Source organism: Bos indicus, chromosome 8 (assembly GCF_029378745.1).
Source record: "Bos indicus isolate NIAB-ARS_2022 breed Sahiwal x Tharparkar chromosome 8, NIAB-ARS_B.indTharparkar_mat_pri_1.0, whole genome shotgun sequence".
Taxonomy (NCBI): domain Eukaryota; kingdom Metazoa; phylum Chordata; class Mammalia; order Artiodactyla; family Bovidae; genus Bos; species Bos indicus.
The window spans coordinates 89,698,262-89,713,802 of record NC_091767.1 but is presented as its reverse complement, the minus strand read 5'-3'; the positions used below and the strand labels follow the sequence as shown (position 1 = coordinate 89,713,802).

The 15,541-nt window shown below is 41.1% G+C and overlaps 1 pseudogene; it reads left to right on the top strand.

The window, feature by feature from the left end:
- The first annotated feature begins 3,037 nt into the window (after positions 1 to 3,037).
- On the top strand, positions 3,038 to 3,526 carry LOC139184419 (anionic trypsin pseudogene; annotated as a pseudogene).
- The last annotated feature ends 12,015 nt before the right edge of the window (positions 3,527 to 15,541 follow it).

Sequence of the window (15,541 nt, the reverse complement as noted above, 5' to 3'; positions counted from 1 at the left end):
AAAATACATGTAAGATTTATGATTTGGAAGTAAACAGTATTTGAAAAATGAAAAAATCAAAGAAAAATCAAAGAAAAAATCAAAAGCAACAACTGTAAAATAGTAGACAAAGTACACAATGATAATAGTAAAGGGGAGGGGGAGAAATCGTTGTGAAACAGGTAGAAATAAAAAAAGAAACACAATGCAACAAGGAAAGAATGTGATGTGAAGGACAAGCTTGAGTCACAAGGCTAGAATGCAACAAAAACATTTAATTCTGGGATTAAATCAATATTACACTTTTTAGAACTACTATATGACACAGCAGTCCCACTCCTAGGCATATACTCAGAGAGAACCAAAATTCAAAAAATACATGCACTGCATGTTCACTGCAACACCATTTACAATAGCCAGGACATGGAAGCAACTTAAATGTCCATCAGCAGAGGTATGGGTAGGCAACTTTCCCAGCAGTCCAGTGACTAAGACTCCACCTTCTATTGCAGAGGATGAGCGTTTTTTATTCCTGATGGGGGAGCTAAGATTCCACATGCCTTGAAGTATGGCCAAAAAAAAATCAAACAAACAAAAATCCATTTGCAGACACATGCTTCTCAGGTGGCGCTGGTGGTAAAGAGGAGACGTAAGAGATGCAGGTTCAATCCCTGAGTTGGGAAGATCCCCTGGAGAAGGAAATGGCAACACACTCCAGTATTCTTGTCTAGAGAATTCCATGAACAGAGGAGCCCAGCGGACTATAGCGCATGGAGTCGAAAAGAGTTGGATATGACTGACGCGATTTAGCACGCACAGGGATTGCCATACTGAGTGAACTAAATCAAAGACAAATATATGATATCACTTATATATGGACTCTAAAAAAGAGGGTACAAATGAACTTATTTACAAAACAAATAGAGTCACAGATACAGAAAACAAACAGATTTACCAGGGGGTTGGGGGGAAGGTGTAAATTAGGAGATTGGGATTGATATACATGCTACAATATAAAACAGACCACTAATAAGAACCTACTGTATAGTACAGGGAGCTCTACTCAGTGCCCTGTAATGGCCTATATGTGAAAAAAATCTAAAAAATGAGTGGAGATACATATGTATAATAGATTCACTTGGCTGTGCATCTGAAACTAACACAACATTGTAAATTAACTATACTCCATTCAATTTAAAAAAGAAAACAAAATCACACTTTTAACTATAATAATTTTAGAATAAGGTTTAGAATCCAGTTAAGTTAACCATCTTTCAATATCCTTTTTTTAACATTGAAAAAATTTTTCATATTTTATCCTTTTTGAAGAAAAAACCTACTAAGATATGACAAAAATGCCACTGTAATTTTATATAAACAAACAATTAATTATTAAACTTGAAGAGAATTTTTTTTAAAGCTTTCTGGACTGTAGTTAATGAATTTTTTTTTTTTTTTAACTACCAATTTGGGGCTTCCCTGATAGCTCAGTTGGTAAAGAATCTGCCTGCAGTATGGAAGACCTGGGTTCGATCTCTGGGTTGGGAAGATTCCCTGGAGAAGGGAAAGGCTACCCACTCTAGTATTCTGGCCTGCAGAATGGCCTGGATCACAAAGAGTGGGACACTGAGTGACTTTCACTTTCACTTTCAAGACTGGAGACAGACTTTGTTGTAATGTTTGGTGAGGCCCCTCCCCACCACTGGAGGGTATGAGTCTCTTTTATTTCACATCTTCGAGGCCTAACTTTGTTGACAAAATTATAAGCACTTTAGATGTAGGAAAGAAAAAGCATCCTACAGAGAGAGTAAATAAGCTAATTGACATATTACATATTAATAAATAAGCAGAACAGGATGCTGTTAAAATAAAATTCTTAGAAGCTCAAGAATGAAAACTATTCATTCATTCCTTCCACAAATCTGGATGAATACAGGACTAAGACGCCAGGAACACACGTGCCCAGACAAGCTCCTATCCTAGTAGAAGGGCCAAATACGAGTTATGATTGGTATCAAACGATATCACTATCGAGATTGAAAAGACAGTTTTGTCTGTAGCTCTGGCAATCGCAATTCAGCAGACAGGGATCCAGGTAAAACCAAAAGAGTGGTCTGGGGAAGAGAGAAAAGCTACAAAGTTGTTAAAAGTTCTCTTGCAAGACTTATAACTGGAACTTCCCTGGTGGTCTAGTGGTTAAGAATTCACCTGCCAATGTAGGGGAATTGGGTTTGATCTCTGATCCAGGAAGATTCCATGTACCACAGGGCAAATAAGCCCACGAGCCACAGCTTCTGAGCCTATGCTCTAGAACCCATGATCCGCAACTACTGAGCCCCAACACCACACCTACTAAAGCCCACGTGACCTAGAGCCTCTGCTCCACAACAAGAGACTGCCACTGCAACAAGAAGACTATGCACTGTAATTAGAGTAGCCTCCATTCTCTGCAACTAGAGAAAGCCCACGTATAGCAAGAAGACCCAGTGCAGCCAAAAATAAATAAATAAATAAAAATTTAAAAGATTGACAATTGGATCTGATGCAAAAGGGAGACATTTGTCAATTTTTTTTCCTTTTCCATTTTCCATTTTTCCTATCCATTACAGGATACTGAATATAGCTCCTGTTCTATATAGTAGAACCTTGTTTATTTTATATATAGTATTTTGCAACTGCTAATTCCAAACCCCTAATTTATCTCTCTTGCCCATCTTTCCCGCTGGGTAACCATAAGTTTGTTTTCTATGTCTGTGAGTCTATTTCTGTTTCATAAATAAGTTCATTCATACCATTTTTTTAGATTTCACATGTAAGTGATATCATGTGGTTTTTGTGCTTCTGATTTACTTCATTTACTGTGATAATCTCTAGGTCTATCCATGTTGCTGCAAATGGCATTACTTCATTCTCTTTATGGCTGAATAGTATTCCATTGTGTATATATACCACTATTCTTTATCCATTCATCTGTTGTTGGACATTTAGGTTGCTTATATGTCTTTCCTTATCACCCGGAGGTCATGAATCCACAGAGTGGCCAAACACAGCAGAACTGATGCAAGAGTCCAGGACAAGGGAAGCTGCAGTGGCTTTCCCCTCGGACGACGATGACAAGATCGTCGGGGGCTACACCTGCGCGGAGAATTCCGTCCCTTACCAGGTGTCCCTGAATGCTGGCTACCACTTCTGCGGGGGCTCCCTCATCAATGACCAGTGGGTGGTGTCCGCGGCTCACTGCTACCAGTACCACATCCAGGTGAGGCTGGGAGAATACAACATTGATGTCTTGGAGGGTGGTGAGCAGTTCATCGATGCGTCCAAGATCATCCGCCATCCCAAGTACAGCAGCTGGACTCTGGACAATGACATCCTGCTGATCAAACTCTCCTCGCCTGCGGTCATCAATGCCCGGGTGTCCACCTTGGCTCTGCCCAGTGCCTGTGCTTCCTCAGGCACCGAGTGCCTCATCTCCGGCTGGGGCAACACCCTGAGCTATTATGGGAAGTATTTGTTTTTAAGACATAAGATGTCACTAGTTATTTAGGGTAAGGGTCCCATAGATATCTTGGGTTTCTAGAACACTACATTTCTACAACACAGTTGATCTGGATGCTTATATTAAGATAATAAGTGGTTAAAAGTTCAGACTCCATTTAGGCTGAGACATGCATAAGTCCCACCATGTCAATGGCCTCCTATTTCCATTTTAGAGTGCTCTCTTAGCAACACTGACTCCATTTTGATTTTCCTTTTATACCAGAAACTGGAATGTAGAGAGAGAGAGAGAGCTTCAGGTGCCCCAGGGGAGATGTGACCCAGCCTAGGCATCAGAAAGAGTTAGTTGCCTTGATAAAGTGATAAGTAAGTTGAGAGCTATAGGACCAAGAGAGCTAGCATGGTAAAGAAGAACAAAAGAAATCCAACCAGGGCTCTGTAACAACCTAGAGGGGTGGGATGGGGAGGGAGGGGACATACGTATACCCATGGCTGATTCATATTGATGTGTGGCAGAAACCAACACAATACTGTAAAGCAATTATCCTTCAATTAAAAATAAATATTTTTTTTTTAAAAACGAACATTCCCATATGGAGTCGGGTAAGAAGTTATTGAGTAAAATGAGAAATCTGTGACTGCAGTCTTCGCTGGTGGTCCGGTGGTTAAGATTCCATATTTCCACTGCAGGCAGTGCAGGTATGATCCCTGGTCAGGGAAGTTCCACTTGCTTCTTGGTGCAGCCAAAAAAAAAAAAAAAAAGAAAGAAAGAAATGGGGCTTCCCTGGTTGTCCAGTGGTTGAGAATCTGCCTGTCAATCCATAGGACACAGGTTTGATCCCTGGTCTGGGAAGATCCCACATCCCTCAGAGCAACTAAGCCAATGTACCACAACTACTAAGCTTGAGCATACAACTACTAAAACCCCAGCACCTAGAGCCCATGCTCCACACAAGAGATGCCACCATAATGAGAAGTCTGCACACCACAAGGGGTAGCAACTGCTTGCAGCAACCAGAAAAAGCCTGCACAGCCACAAAGACCCAGTGCAGCCCCAAAGAAAGAAATAATAATAATTTTTTTAAAAAGAAAGAAAGAAATTTGTGATAACAAAGAGTGACATTGCCACTCAAGAATTACCAATGCCATTTCTATGCATAAAAGGGATTTGTTCATAGGGTCCTGGGAACATGATATGAATTGAGTTTCATCTTCACAGAAAACAATCAGATAGATTACAGAGCTCTGAAGTAGAAACATATTCTACTATGTTCTATCTAAGATTGGCAATTACATAAACATAATATTCAGCTGCTTTTGTATAGCTATATAGAAAGTGAAAGTGAAGTCGCTCAGTCCTGTCGGACTCTTTGCGACCTTTGGACTGTAGCCCACAAAGCTCCTCTGTCCATGGGATTCTCCAGGCAAGAATACTGGACTGGGATGCCATTTCCTTCTCCAGTATAGCTATATAGTTTCATGCAAAATAAATGCCTTAAATCTCAATATATTGACTGATTTTTGTATCTTATAAAAATATTTTTGCCCTGAGGATATTTTAGATTCTTTTTTTTTCCCCCCCCAGAATTTAGAATGTTGTACATGGTGCAGGGAAGGGTACAACTGGAAGCCTTTAACCACAAAGTAGAAATTTCATGATGTTCTATATTTGAATGTGTAATTTCATTAGTGTTGTATTCCTTTTTTTTCTTTTTTGCTGTTTGCAGTTACTACTTCAGAGTTCAAACTGCAAATTTTACTTTGAAGATTTTATAAAAATAAAATTGCCTACTTTAATTCACAACATTGAATTTCCAAATACCATGATTGAGGTTCCTAGCCAATGTAATAAGGAGAAAAAAACTAGAAAGTTGAATAATGGAATAATGCTTGTCTTAACAAAAGTCAAAATGATCAATGTAAACCTAGTGGAAGTAGTAGGAGAGTTCCATTAGGTGGGCAGATACAGTTCCTACAACAATAATCACTCATCCTGAAACTAAGCAGGACCCTGAAGGGCCCTTCTGGGTACAAGCCCCTTCTTGTCCCAGCTTCTTATTTCCAGAAAAAGCTTTAGTACCCTATCCTTTCCCCAATTTCCAAAGAGGAGACTCAAACAGTTAATGATTACACAAGTGAGAAAACGAAGAAACAAAGGAAAAGCAGTCAAACAAGAAAAGTACTAAACCTGAACAATAGTCACAGGACTCCTAGTCCCTGCTGAAGGGATAGATAACAATCTGATGCATATCTTTGAGTTGTTTTACAGAAACTAGATTCGCTTGTCTAGAAACCACAAGCACAACAGACCCCAGACTGATTGGAATCAGAAGGTTGAGAATTGAGATTCCTGAAATATCACCCTGCTACTGTACCATCAACTAATCAGAAGAATGACAAGGTGATCATGCACGAATCCTGTGACCTTCATCACCTAATATTGCCTTTAAAAACCCATCCCTGAAAGCCATCAGGAAGTTTGGGTCTTTTAAGCAATGGCTACCCATTCTCTTCACTTCTGCTGTGCTGTGCTGTATTAAGTCGCTCCAGTCATGTCCAACTCTTTGCGACCCTATGGACCATAACCCCCCTGCTCCCCTGTCTGTGGGATATTCTAGGCACAAATACTGGAGTGGATTCTCTTTACTTAGTTCCCTGCAAATAAACACTGTCTTTCCTTCACCTCACCCTGGTGTCAGTAGACCGGCTTTACTATATGGCAGGAGAGCAAATGCAAGTTCAGTTTGGTAACAGTTCTTTCACATAGGAGAACATCTTAACAAGGAATATCCTGTTAGAAATGTAATGCAAAACAATCCCAACAAAAACTATTAAAAAAATTTACCAACCTTAATCAGCAAATTCAACCAAGTACTAGAAGAAACCAAGGAGGAATATTTTTGACTGTTGGATGGGAAAGTGAAACCAAACAGAACCCTGTGGGTCTCCTGGGTATGAATCCTTTCTGTGTCCCCCCCATCTCTTGTTCGTAGACAATAAGCTTCATTCAGGGCTACCCTGGTGGCTCAGTGGTAAAGAATCTGCCAGAAATGTAGGAGATGTGGGTTTGATCCCTGAGTTGGGAAGATTTCCTAGAGAAGGAAATGTCAACCCACTCCAGTGTTCTTATCTTAGAAATCCCATGGACAGAGAAGCCTGGCAGGCTACAGTTCATGGGGCCACAAAAGAATCAGACACGACTCAGCGACTAAACAACAGCAAGCTTCATTCAACCTTCAGGATCTTCCCTGAGTTCCAAAGGGCCGGTTCAAACCATTGCTAACCAGGGAAAGCAGGGAATGTAGAACAAGGGAGGAGCAGTTAAGAAATAATAGTACAGCTTTGGGGCTGGGCCCTGGCTCCTCTTGAAGAAATATGTATAATAATAACTTTGAATTCTTCTGCAGGAACTAAGGCCCCCACTCAGGATGGTAACTTCAAGCTGAGCTCAAGATTCCTGAAGCACCACCCTGGTACTTTACCACCAGTCAATCAAAAGAAAATCACACTCTGCAGCCCTCACCCTAAAGTTTGCCTTTAAAAACTTCTTAAAGCCTAAGGAGTTTAGGATTTTCAACATGAGCACGCATTCTCCTTGCTTGTCCTGGCAATAAACCTTTTCCTGCTCTAAACCTCTCTCTCCTCTCTGTGCATCAGGCACAAGAACTTGTCTTCAATAACAAAAGTACTGTAATGGTTGCAGGAATTGCAACCATTTGGATCTGTTTTTTTAACTTGATTTTCATTGTTTTTGTTATTATAATCATACATAATGGCCTGCCTGAAAGGCCCCTGCCCCTCTGCCTGGCTGTTAAACTAAAGTGCCTTTGTTCAGCTCACAGAGAAATAATTTGATCCTGCCTACCTGTGGATGGCTGCAAGACAGAAGAGATTAACACATTCCTTCCCAGAGATGTTTTGCAAGACTGATGGCCCTTTTTACTTTACTTCCTTATTGCCTCTCCCTCTCTCTACTCTGCCTTTTGACTTTAGTTCTTCACCACTTCTCTCTCTGGTTCTATAAAAGAATCTGGCACCCAGACCCAGACAAGATGGTTATTTTGAGACATTAGTCTGTCATCTCCTCGGTCAGCCAACTTTCCAAATAAAGTCGTATTCCTTGTCTCCACACCTCACGTCTTGGTTAATTGGCCTGTTGTGCAGTGAGCAGAGTGAGCTTAGACTCAGCAACATTATGGACCAAATATTATGTCTCCCCAAAATTCATATGCTGAAATCCTAACCCTCAATATGATGATGTTTGGAGGTGGGGCTTTTGAGAGGTGATTAGGTCTTGAGCATGGACTCATCATGAATACAATTTGTGCCTTATAAAAAAAGGCATCAGAGAGTTGCCTCACACCTGCCAAGTGGGGGACACAGTGTGAAGACCAGAAAGTGTGCTTTCTCTAGACACTGAATCAGATGGTGACTTGATCCTGGACTTTCAGCCTATAGCAGACAAGAAATAAATTTCTGTTTCTTGTAAGCCTCCCATTGTATGGTATTTTATCAGAGCAATCCAAATGGGCTGAGACAAAGTACTTACTAATGAAGATATGAAGTGCCAAAGTCATAAAGAAAATATCATTAAATACATGGATTTGGCTGCATTAAAATTTAAACTTCAATACAGCAAGACACCATAAAAAAAGTAAATAATGTACAAAATTTTTTTTAACATAAAAAGAAAATTACAACAACCCAGTAGGGGTGAAATGCATAAAAGATATCAGTAGACTAGTTAGATAATGAAAAACACAAATGGTTAACAAAACATATCAGAGAAAAGAAAATCAAAACAGTGAGATATCATTTAAGCTAATTAGATGAGCCTAAATATTAAAGATTAATAATATTCAGTGTAAGCAAATGAACCTGTTTGTTTCTGCATGGGAAGGAAAACTTATTTTTACACATTTCCAGTAGAAAATTGGTATAGGACTTTAAAAAGAATTATTTATAAGCATTTATCAATCAGAATTCAAAGTGCATGTATGCTTTATGATAGCAATAACATTTCTGAAAAGCTTTTTTATAGAAATAATCACGTACGTTAAGTGGATGCTAATAGGAATATTGTTCATCATAATGAAAAATGGAAACACCCTAGATGTACATCAGAAGGAGAATTTAATTAAACTGCATCACCTTAATATTATAGAAAACTATGCAGAGGTTTAAAATTTTAGATATAAGAAAGTCCAGTTCAGGACAGCAGACCACGGACACGTACTACATTCCACTTGCTGACTCCTGCCTATAGCAGTACCTTTTTCATCCCAGAGGCCCCTGGGGACATACTCTAAGTGAAGTCAGCTGGTCCGTGAATGATCTGCTGAGCTCCCAGTCAAAGTTCACTGGAGATATCCCTGTTGGGACATGACTACCATTCAAAACAACAGCATAAATTTCCATTGGCTACTAAGCTCTCTTGTAATAAACATCCATCAGTCACTATGCAGGAAAAAAAAAACCCAATGGTTTATAAGACAAATACTTATATAAACAAATGGCTGGGCAGGGGGAGGAACAATAATTTGGGAACAACATATACATTTAAAAATCTTTAACCTACTACACTGGGGCTTCCCCGGGTGGTAAAGATCTGCCTGCCAATGCAGGAGACACAGGAGACTCAGATTCCATCCCTGGGCCTGGAAGATCCACTGAAGTAGGATATGGCAACCCACACCAGTATTTTTATCTGGAAAATTTCATGAACGATGGAGCCTGGCTGGTTACAGTCCAGTTCAGTTCAGTTGCTCTGTCATGTCTGATTCTTTGCGACCAAAAGGACTGCAGCACTCCAGGCCTCCCTGTCCATCATCAACTCCTGGAGTTTACTCAAACTCATGTTCCTCGAGTTGGTGATGCCATCCAACCATCTCATCCTCTGTCGTCCCCTTCTCCTCCTGCCTTCAATCTTTCCCAGCACCGGGTCTTTTCCAATAAGTCAGCTCTTCGCATCAGGTGGCCAAAGTATTGGAGTTTAAGCTTTAGCATCAGTCCTTCCAATGAATACTCAGGACTGATTTCCTTTAGGATTGACAGTTTGGATCTCCTTGCAATCCAAGGGACTCTCAAGAGTCTTCTCCAACACCACAGTTCAAAAGCATCAATTCTCCGGTGCTCAGCTTTCTTTATAGTCCAACTCTCACATCCATGCATGACCACTAGAAAAAACCATAGCTACAGTCCAAGGGATCGCAAAGAGTTGGACACAACTGAGCGCACATACAATAATGGCGCACTTAGAGAAATTTGAGAAGATTTTCACCAACTTAAAACCCAGATAAATGTGGAGTTATTGCTTTCTGGGTATAAAGTTTAAGTCTAGAAAGATGAAAAGAGTGGTGGAGGTGATGGCGGTTATGGTTGCATAACAGTGTGAATTACTTAATGCCACTGAACTGCACACTTCACACTTCAGAGCAGTTAAGATGTCAAGTTTTATTTTAACTGTTTGCGCATGCTAAGTCACTTTAGTAGTGTCCGACTCTTTGTGAGCCCATGGACTGTAGCCCCCCAGGCTCCTCTGTTTATGGGACTGTCCAGGCAAGAATACTGAAGTGGGTTGCCAGGCCCTCCTCCAGGAGATCTTCCTGACCCAGAGACTGAACCCTTGTCTCTGTCTCCTGCATTGGCAGGCAGGTTCTTTACCACTAGTGTCTCCTGAGAAGCCCTATGTTATCTGCATTAAGCCACACACACACAAAAAAAACAATGAAAAAGAAGTAACCAAATACAGACCATGAGTTATTTAGCATTGTTCTCCTTGCAGCTGTGGTACCAAAGGAGACATGAATGGAAGTTGTTCAGTTTAACATCTGGGAAAATGTCTGGAAAGGGGCATGCACCCTGGGATGTGTCTGTTGCTGACAAACACATGTGTCTATTTCTGTCTTGGGACCAGAGGGAAGGCAGGTGAGAGGCACGAAGACCTTAACCATGGTGTGCAGCTGCGGCTCTCCACCAACAATCACCAGCCCCCACTCTCCTTTTTCATAAGCCCTAGTAATTTGAGTCACTCTTATTTGGGTGACTCAAGAGTCTATCTGGCTATTATACACAGCCAAATACAACCCCTGACTGAGACATTCCTGCTTTTGACAAGACATGACATGTGACTGTATCCCCAGCAGCGTCTGGCAGAGAGCAGAGCAACTTCTTCACAAATACTTGTTGGATGATAGGCATAGACTCCCATTGTTATAACATATCAAACACAGCCTCACTTAAGGCATCACTACCCTAAAAAAGAAAAACAGACGCTTTCCCCAGGGAAGAGGTAAGGACTAACCACTCTGTACTACAAAGGCACCTTCCCCTGTCTCCTCTAAGGAGGTGGTGTGCAGATGATGCCCCAGGAGATGAGGTCATAAGACAAAATTCCCACTGTGAATGTATGTGTTTCAGCCCCTTGAGAAGTCAGCTGTCTGAAGCCAATCAACTTGTGGGCATTAGTGCCAGGGAGCAGGTGACAAATCACATCCTGCTTGTTACAGCTAAAGCCAGAATGCCTCAGCTGTCAGGGTTACACGTTAACCCCTTAACATCCACTCCCATGACAGCCCGTCATGAAGACTAGAGGAAAAATGTTTCCCTCTTGGCAGCCAATAAGGGATCACTTATTTCATGGACACAGGGGATGTAAGATTTCTGAGTCATCTTCATCTGAAAGAGTGTTAAACCATAAACAGGTTATGGAGACATAAGACAAATATTCCAACTGCTGGCCCTCCTCTTTCATTTTTGAGATCAGAAACTTGGGCCTGGAAAAACTAATATTTATCACAAATTTAGCAACTGATGCTGAAAGCTCAGCTTCTCTGTGCTCTGGTGCTGAATCAAATTTCGGACAGAATTTTGAGTGAAGTATAAAAGGATAGCTTTGTTGCTTTGCCAGGCAAAGGGAGACACGGCGAGCTCATACCTTCAAAACCATATGCCCCCAGTTGGGGAAGACAGTAAAAAGTTTTATAGTAATTGGTCAAAGACAGTGTGATCAGTCCATGGACATTCTTCTGATGAATGGATGATGAGGTAAGTAGGAGTCAACATCATCAAACTTCAGGTCCAACTGGTCTGGAGTCTACGTGTTTTGGGGCAGTATATCATCATTAATTGCTAACTTCTTCCACCTGAAGAGGGTTTCAGTATCTGAAAAACAGCTCAAAGATACTGTGGTGTGTATCTGTTTGTTACCAAGTCCAAGCTCACTCTACTTGCCACGCTATAGGCCAATGAATCTGAGAGACTAGGTGTTGAGGCAAGGAAGAGACTTTAATCTGGGAGCCAGCAGACCGAGAAGACTGCAGCCTTGTAACTCAAAATAGACATTTTACCGGGGTTTGGATGCCAGGTTTTTTAATAGATCAGAGAGAAGCAATGAGGAACTAAAGTCAAAAGACAGAATAGAGAGGCAGCCGCTGTGGGGAAGTGTGGGGAGCAAGCTCCGCCTCTGGCAAAGGTCATGAGGAAGGAGGCTTGGCATACGCAAAGGCGGGATCAAGCCTCAGGAGTCTCCCTGGAAATTCTCGAGCAATCTACCCCCAAAACCAGAGTCTGCCTACTTTCTGCTTTGTGCTTTCACCTACACTTCTGACTTTACGGGGGGCTGTCCCCCACTACCTCTCTGAAAAAAGAGTTAGCTTATAGCTCCAGTTAATAATTCCTGGGTGTGACAGTGTTTCAACCTACAAACTCCCTTGGAAGTCCTCTAGCCTGCCTGAATAGGTTTTTCCGGCCACATGTGATTGCTCAGAGCCTCCAAACTGTGAGAGGCATGAGATGTTCTAAACTGTCTAAATACAGATTCCTTTGGGCAGTCAAAAGATTGATTAGAAATTGTATTGGTGAAGGGATTTTCACTTGTTGGGCCAATGTTTGCTGCTAAGTCTCCATATCCCTTACCTGCTGTGTCCCTGGCAGTGTACTGATTAATATAATTGGTGTAAATAGTAGCTTTAATGTTTGTAACCTGGGACCCTTGAGTTAATTCTTTTTCTTGTTATAGCCCACCATACCTTTGCTCTGTAGGAATGCAACTTTATCTAATGCTTTTTGGAGGCTGGCGCCTGACTTTAGAATACTCACCTTTAGAGAAAAAGGCCTCCGGGCCAGAAGATGATGCAAATCACCTAAACTTTTGCATATGATAAGTTTGCAGGAAGAAAGCCTGGCTTACTGCATGACTCTACCCCTTCCCCCATTATCCTCTATGCATAACTTAAGGTATAAAAACTACTTTGGAAAATAAAGTGCGGGCCTTGTTCACCGAAACTTGGTCTCACCATGTCGTTCTTTCTCTTACCTTCTGGCTGAATTATTCAGCCTCTTTTCTACACTGAATTTCCTCACTGAGCTATCCTTATTTCAGCCTCTTTTCTCCACTGAATTTTCCTACTGAGCTATCCTCATTCTATTACTCTTTATATCCTTAATTAACGTTTAATTAAGCAATTGCTTCCTGATCTTCGCCGACGCCGTCCCCGCTTCGAATTCCCTGGATCAGCCGGGGCTGGTCCCCGGCAGGGAAGTAAAGTGAAAGGATCTTCAGTCTTGCAAAACATCTCCAAGAGAATGTCCAGCCTTCAGAAGGGGTGTGTTTATCTCTTCTATTCACAGGTGGGCAGGGACAATCTCTCCATGAATTGAACAAAAGCACTTCAGTTTATAGTCAAGCAGAGGGGCAGGGTTCTCCAGGCAAGCCATTGAATATGATTATAATAATAAAAGCAAGTCAAAGAAACAATTTCCAGCATGGAGTCAGAATTGGCTTCCTCCCTGCAACAAGTTGATGGGGAAACAGGACCTTACCCCAAGGCTGTTCTTTACTGTTTCTCCCTGGTCTTGTATCCCCTCTCTTCCCCAATTAACAACTGCTTGAATTTGCCCATTAGAATTCAGGGAAGACCATGAAGGCTGAATGAAGGCTATTTCCTATAATCGAAGAAATGGGGGACCCAGAAAGGCCCTGTGCCCAGGACCCCACAGTATCACAACTAATTTGGGGATTTAAATTTATGCTTGGCATGGAGGGGAAGAAAAATAATTTTCCCTGTACCCTGAGTTCTTGGCTGAGACCTCCCTGTAAAAAGACAGATTGACCAAAAAAAGAAAAAAAAGAAGTTTATTAACATGTATACCTCATGGATACAGGAAAGATACCCAAGAAAAATCATTAAATCCTCAGATCACCCAATCCACCACTTTAAATACCATCTTCAGCTAAAGATAAAAGAAAGGTGTTGGGGAAGGGAAGCCACTGGTGGTGATGGGAGGTTGCGGGTGGCGGGGGGGTGGGGGGGTTGTCACCCAAAACAGGATAAACAAAGACAAGGTTGTGATGCAGATTCAAGGGTTTGCCTCCTTCACTTAGTAGATTCTCTTGTAATTTGGAGTCATCCTCCTCTTCCTGGTACATCGCAGGAGACACCAATACAAATGGAGATTTCCTATATAAATGTAAATGTCCCTTACAAAAAGTAACTTGGGGTCTGTTTTCAGAGCTTCTACCCTTCAAGAAACTCCAATATCTATAGATGACATGGAGAATTTTTATATTTTTCCCAAATAGCTACACATTCTCTATCACCTTGAAAAAAATTCTAGGTGCTTGACTGTATGTTGTTTTGTTGAGTTTTTAACTGCGGTGGTATTTATAGCTCTGTTTCTCTAGTGAAGGCTGTGTTTTAAAAGCCACTATCCTTCCCCCCATACATCACCACCTTCTTTCCTCAGCTTGATTTTCCTTAGCAGTTGGGCCCTTGTCTCTAGTCTCCAGCTCAAGAAGAAATCATGCTCTAGAAAGATGATCTAAAAGGTTAGCTTAAAATTTTATACATTATCATGCTATAGGTGATACTTTAGATGTCATTCTTGTTATTCAACCGCAGGCCTCTATGTTTCATTGCATAGAAAAATGTTTATGGTGCATTGCGAGATTAAAACCAAAGTCAGTTTTCATACCATTAAAAAAATTGTGCTTTATCTGTTCTGAGTTTTCTATAGAACTTTTAAAAACTATAACATAAACTATATTGGGTTGTATTGGTTCATTTTTTCCATAAATTTTATTTAATATCTAGAAAACTTTTCCCCTAGAACTCTAAATTTTTTCAGCTGTAGACACCACATATTTTCTCCAGATAGATTCTCAAAACATAAATCTGTATTCTCCTGCAGAAACACTGTCAGCAATCTGTATCAATGGTCTTTTATCTTTTTAATGGCGGCTAAACAGCTTTCGATTCCTGGATAGGGAAGATCCCATAGAGAAGGGAATAGTCACCCTCTCTAGCAGTCTTGCCTGGAAAATCCCATGGATAGAGGAGCCTGGAGGGCTACAATCCAAAGAATCAGATGGGACTGAGTGAATAACACTTTCACTTTCTTTCCAAACAGTTCTTAGAAGTGATTCAACACGTTAAATGCAGAGGCTAGGAACTTTGCAGAGAAGAGTGGTCCTTGCTCCTTTCCCACTGTCACGTACTTGTGCGGTGGATCAATTTTCTTTCATGGCCCCATTTCATCTCTGTATTTTGCAGAGAGTGAAAATGGAGTATTGATATTTGCATCAGTAGCGCTAATATAATCTGTATTGCTTTCATTGATTTATTTTCATTACTAGGCAACATTTCTGATGGTGGGTTACACAAGTAATATCAACATACTCCTAACTAATCCGTGTTTGTTCATGAATCAACCTAGCTCTTATATTCTCTGTCTCTTGCTCTTTGCAAAAAATTTTGTTTAAAAAAAAAAATTAAAGGACGGTTTCCCTGGTGCTAGTGGTGGTGGTGGAGGATTTGTCGCTAAATTATGTCTGACTCTTGTGACTTCATGGACTGTAGCCTGCCAGGCTCCTCTGCCCATGGTATTTTCCAGGCAAGAATACTGGAGTGGGTGGCCATCTCCTTCTCCAGAAGATCTTCCTCATTGGTAAAGAATCAACCTACTAACCCAGGAGGCACATATCAGATCCCTGATCCAGGAAGATCCCACATGCCATGGAGCAACTAAGCCTGTGTGCCACAACTATTAAGTCTGTGCTCCAGAG